The sequence below is a fragment of the Protopterus annectens genome, chromosome 1.part0 (assembly GCF_019279795.1).
Source record: "Protopterus annectens isolate FY-2018-M chromosome 1.part0, PAN1.0, whole genome shotgun sequence".
NCBI lineage: Eukaryota > Metazoa > Chordata > Ceratodontiformes > Protopteridae > Protopterus > Protopterus annectens.
The window spans coordinates 475,876,320-475,882,319 of NC_056725.1; positions in this window are offsets into that span (position 1 = coordinate 475,876,320).

A 6,000-nucleotide genomic window follows, 5' to 3' on the forward strand; every position below is an offset into this window, starting at 1 on the left:
TAACACATATCATGAGTTCCCCATAACAGTCAATGGCAGGCATGTTACACCACACCATGGTGCAAGGGTTGCTAAGAGGCTGTGTTAGTGTTATGCTCATTTTCTAGGAATTAGTAGGCAATATAATGCAAATGAGAGGAATTATACTGAATCACAGATTCCCCCCAGTGTAGGGATGCACCTCACGGTGTAGTGTTATAACACCGAGGTGTGACCATGAGATAAAGATGACATCAAGAGAGGGGTGTGTCACCTTTGCTGTAAGCACACTAGAGTAATGCCAATCCAGTTTGCCCGTAGCTAAGCAAAGCTAAAGGAAAGGGATGTGTTTAACTGGCTTTAGCTTTGCCTAGTAGAAAGCACAGAAGGTAACCGAGTATGCATGTGAATGGAGATTAAAACGTGTTTAAACCTGGCAAATTGGTATGTGCGGCGCACACCACAGCTGAAACAGGAAGGATATATGAAAAAATAAGGAAATGCTGCAGCAGGGAAATTGGAGTACAAATGAGTAATTAACACCTCGGAACCTACAGTGGGCCATTGACAACAGCTAACAAGGCTGCTAGCAGCTACTTGCAAAACAGGAAAGGGGAGGGGCTGTACTACAAAGAAAACAGTAAAGTGTCACAGCAGAACAAAGTAGAATTGCATTATATCAGCTACATAACACACTTTGCAACACATGACTGGATAGGGAAAGTACAAGACAATAAAGCTGGCAGGTGGATGCATGCCTGACAATAGGAAGGGATCTAGGTTTAAAAGGAAATTAAAGGGCAACAGATGAATCTAGCCAGGCAACCATAACTCCACACTACAGCCCCCACACTTGCAGTAATCAATGTAAAACCCATAAGTAAGATACCTTACAGCTGGAACTGCTCATCACAGTCAATTACATCAGCAGCATCTATAACACAATAGTATAAAGTGTGAAATCACCTCACACACACTTGTGTTTTCCCATACACGCTACACCATTGGTGTATGCAAATGGGGAAGTTTTAATATGTACATGTTAGGGGCTGCCATTGCTTTGATCCACCAGCATGTGATGGAGACTGAAGGTGGTGAGGATGATGATGCTGACAACCACCGCAGGCACCAGAGGAAGACAAGAGTGTTCAGACCCAGGGTAACCTACCAGGGGTTACATGATCTGAAGATAGTAGAGTGTTACAGGGTGGACAGGGACACCCTACAGCAACTTGTGGAGCTGTGCCGGCCATGCGTCAGAACCAGAACAAACAGAGGGTAACCCATCCCAGTGGATACCAAGGTATGTGTAAGCTTGAGAATACAAGCCCCAGGTACCTTTCAATGGCCAACTGGCAATATCATGGGGATCTCACATGCATCAGCATCCAGGGTACTCCACCAGTTCCTGGATGCCATGTTACCACATGCCAATAAGCACATATACTTCCCCCAAATGCAGGAGGAGTTGGCCAGCAATATGCGTCTCTTCCACCATGTGGCAAAATACCCAGAGCTACTGGGTGCAATAGACTGCAAGCACATACACATCAAGTCACCACCCGGTGAGCAGGGTAGGCGCTACATAAACCACAAGGGAAACCCTCCATCAACTGCCAGGTTATGTGCAATGCCCAGGGCATTATCATGGATGAGTGTGCTGGCAGCCCTGAAAGCTATCATGACTCCCACATCTGGCATGCCTCACAGCTGTATCAGGCATTTGTCAGGAAGGACATCCCATATGGCCATCTGGTGGAGGATGCTGGCTATGCACTGGAACTGTGGATGATGACACCCATCAGAAATGCACACACACCCATGCAAGAACACCATAATGAGGCACACACACAAACAAGAATCTTCATAAAGCATGTGTTTGGGATGCTCAAATCATGGTTCCATTGCTTGGACATATCCGGTGGAGTCTTGCAGTACCCTTCAGCCACATGTGGCCACATCTTCATAGTATGTGCTATGCTACACAATATGATCCTGTGGAAACAGCTGCAGTAGGGATAGAATGGTGAAGGCCCTCCCAAGCCGCCACCATTGCCAAGGGCCCCACAGGCACAGAGGGACTCAAACCACGAGCTCCCTGAGCCAGCCCCTGTAGGCAGATGGAGGCGTGCCCAGTATGCCCATGCCTTGGCAAGGAGGAAACATATAGCACACACACACTGATAGTGTGGGCACCTAGGGACAGACATCTATCTCCACCTGCACACACAGTAAAAATGGATGGCACACACACAAGACTACCTGTAAATTGTCAAGTATAGGCAGTCTACTGTGTTCATCCACCATAGGCAGCTCGCAACAATTGCACACACAACTGCTATTGGCACAAGGTAAGTCAACACCTGAACAGTAAATTAAGCTATTAGCATGTACTGCTACTGTATGTATAGGTTCATAGGTAGGTATCAGGCTAACTGCCCAAGGGCATTCATAAGCCTAGCAATCAGCTTTTGCCACCCCAATGATTAATTAACCATCCCTCTGTCGAGCAGAGCCAATGATGGGATCCCTGTGGTGTATCTACCATTCCCCATCCACTCTTTAAGGTTTCTCTTGAAGAGTGTTAGTGAGGGGCTCTGTATAATGTAATTAGGGTGTTGATCCAATGCATGGGGAGTCTCTTTGACAGGAATATGTCCCTCCAGCATGTTCTAGTTATTGTTGTGGCAAGATTTCGCTCACTAGAGCGCGTGGCTCACTGTGACATGGATTTCCTTAAGTGGAGCATATCCATTAAGTCTGAGATGGACATGGCTTTGTAGGCCACCAAAGATCATCTCTGAGTAAACGAGATGTAACTGAGTACAGCTGAAGTTTATTCAGTCTGGCTGTGTAGAACATATGTTTGAGGCCAGTAATCCACTTTGCGAAGTACTCTTGTAGTCTTTCCAGCTGTTGGAAGTGTCTTCTGAGGTACATCCCAAATGGGGTATTATACTCTATGATGGGCCTGATGAGTGATGAGTAACAGGGCACTATAACCTCAGTATGTCTAGATGTGAACCTTTTAGTAATTAGATGGTCTACATAGAAGGATGTCCTAACTACTTTGGCGATATGATTGTCAAAGGAGAGATTACTATCTACCTTAGTCCCCAGATCTGTTATTAACTCATCTGTATTAAGGGGGCTGCCAATTATATGGTAATTTGTGGGTGTTTAATTTTCCAAAATGGAATGACTATGCATTTTGTGGCATTTAGCTTGAGGCCATGACTCTGACACCCTGTATTGGTCTCCATGAGGCCCTTTTGAAGGATGTCTGTCAGCTGGACTGTCAATTATAGCTCCCAGTTTGCAGCCATTGGCAAACTTGGTCTGCCATATTCCATCTGTGTTTGCCTGTACCTCTGAGAAGTATATGCCGGACAGTAGGGGTCCCAGGACTGAGCCCTGTGGGACACCAGTTGTGACTGGTTAAGAGTTGGACCTGGAGGCCGCTAGTCTTACCATGTGGGTTCTGTAGTCTTGCCATGTGGGTTCTGTCTGTAAGCCAGTTGGCAACACATCCTGTGATGTAGGGATTTATTTTCAGGCTGGTGAGTTTATCAATAATACCCGAGTGGAGAATGGTGTCGAAAGCCTTGGCGAGGTCCAGGTAGGATGTGTGAACCACCTCTCCACTCATCTATTGCCTGGGTGACTGTTTGTAAGACATCAATCAGGTTCAGTAGGCATGATGTGCCCTCAACCAAGAAGACCTGGGTTGGTTCAAGTGTTTGGAGGGTACCAATGTCTTTGTTAATGAGTTCCATGATGATGCACTCCATAGCCTTGCAGACCAGGCTAGTCAGGCTTATGTGGCAGTAGTTAACATGGTCAGTTGTGGCTCCTCCTTTGTGGAGTGGAATAACCGTTGCTATGTGCCATTCTATGGGCATGTAGCCTGTAGAGAGGCTGAGGTGGAAAAGCTTATTTAGTTGGGGGGTTAGTTTGTCTTGTAGTGTTTGCAAGACGCAGCCTGGGACACCATCTGGCCCCAGTGACACTGTGGTTTAACTTTTGAGAGGGCTATTTTCACCTGTGCATCTGTAATGTCTGGGATACTGTACTTTTCGTGTATTGTTGTGTGCCCTTTAGGTGGTGATATGAGGGTGAAGCTTGCACTGAATGTATCTGCAAGGTTGTTGGCAATATCAGTAGATTCAGTATATTTTGTGCTATATTGCACCTGCACAGCACAAATCTGTGAGTTACCACTTAGATTCTAGACATAGCCAAAGAAGGCTTTGTGGTTATCTGTCTAATCCTTGGCTATTTCCCTTTTGAAGTTAGCCGTGGATGATTACATGAGGGTCAGGGTTGTCCTTCCTTCTTGTGATTTTCTTTTCTTTCTGGACTACTTTCTTCCTTCTGTTGTATAGCCTGTTTATTGCAGGGGTCCACCAGAGTGGTGCCCTTGTCTTGGAGGAGTGAGTCTTGGTTTGCCAGGGATGGCACAATCCATACATCCTAGTAGGTGCTCATAGAGTGCATCTATAAATCATTCTGTATCTTCGGCAGTGTTTTCCCTTTGTGTGGGGGCTGTGAAACTTCCCACCTCTGCCTTTAGTAGTGTGAAGTTAGCTGTAGGAAAGGTTTTCACTGTGGTTTCCTTGGGTGGGGGAGATGGTGGGGTGTGGACATCCACAGTGAATAGTTTATGGTCAGAGCTAACCAGTGATGGGTTTACCTCTGCTGTGTTGCACCTGTTGCTCATGTTGGTGATTACCAGGTCTAGTATGTTTCCACCTCTGGTTGGTGAGTTTGCCATCAGATCCATGGTGTCTGAGTTGCTAAATTCCAGGAAGCGCTGGGCCTGGAATTAAGTACTCGAGTAGTTTTCCCAGTTAATGGTAGGGTAGTTGAAATCGTCCAATATCAGGGTGTTCAGTAGGACTGTCATGTTTTCCACTGTCTCCAAGAAGGAGGAGTGGTGGTCCTGGGTCATGGAGGGTGATCTGTAGCAGGCCACAATTTGCATTGCAGTTTTGGCTGATGCTAGCTGCACATGGATGATCTCAGAGGTATCATGCTGCCCCACTAACCTGGAGGTGTAGGTATCCTTGATTAATATGGATACACCCCCTCCATTTCTGTGCCAGTCCATGTTCTGTGGCCAAAATGTGTGGTATGAGTTGTAGTCCGGTAGTGCTGGGGTGCTCTTAGGAGCCTTAAAACAAGTTTCAGTTACTGCAGAGATGTTGATGTTGTCCATACAGAGGAGTACTGTGAGTGCACACATGTTGTGATTTCAACTCCTCGCGTTGAGTAGCATAGTCCTCATTGTTTTACTTTTCTGTGCTGTTTACGGAGGTGGGTTTCACCTTTGAGCCTTGCCTAAAATGGGCACCATGGGGGTGGCAAAAGCCTTGACCATTACTCAAAAGCATAAGGGCAACAGGTGCAAACCAGTATGGTATTGTTGCATGCATGTTTCCCGTCTGTGCTTGTTTCTCACCTTTCCTGTAGGTAACCTACTGGTAAGCAATAGAAAGCCTTAAACTGATACAAGCCTTCTTGCTTCCAAGAGATACTTTTGGAGTGATTAAGTATTAGTGTTCTGCATTTCCTTGCTGTACTGAACAGTTTTCTGCCTACATGCTGATTACTCACTGTATATTGTGATCTGAAAGCTCTGTTTATACACATATTGTATTTCATTGATGGCCTGCACCTTAGAGGTTCACAAGTAGGTACTAGGTTATCAGCCCAAGGGCATTTAGAAGCATAGCTACAGTGTGTTGGCTTTCTCTGCCCCAATGATCAATTAAGTGAGCCTCTGTCAAGCATAACCAATGAAGTGATTCCAGGCAGAGGTGCCAGAAGCTGTTGAAGACTGAGGGGGGCGGGTGGAGGGTGAGAGGGGCACTTAGTGATCACAACAGGGCATGTTAATTTGAAAACTCCACTCCATTCAATTTCCCTGACAGGTCTTGCAGCAGTAAAACTGGGGGGGGGGGGGGGGCTGGGCTATATGGTTCTGGCACGCATGATCCCAGGGGTGTATATTCCATTACC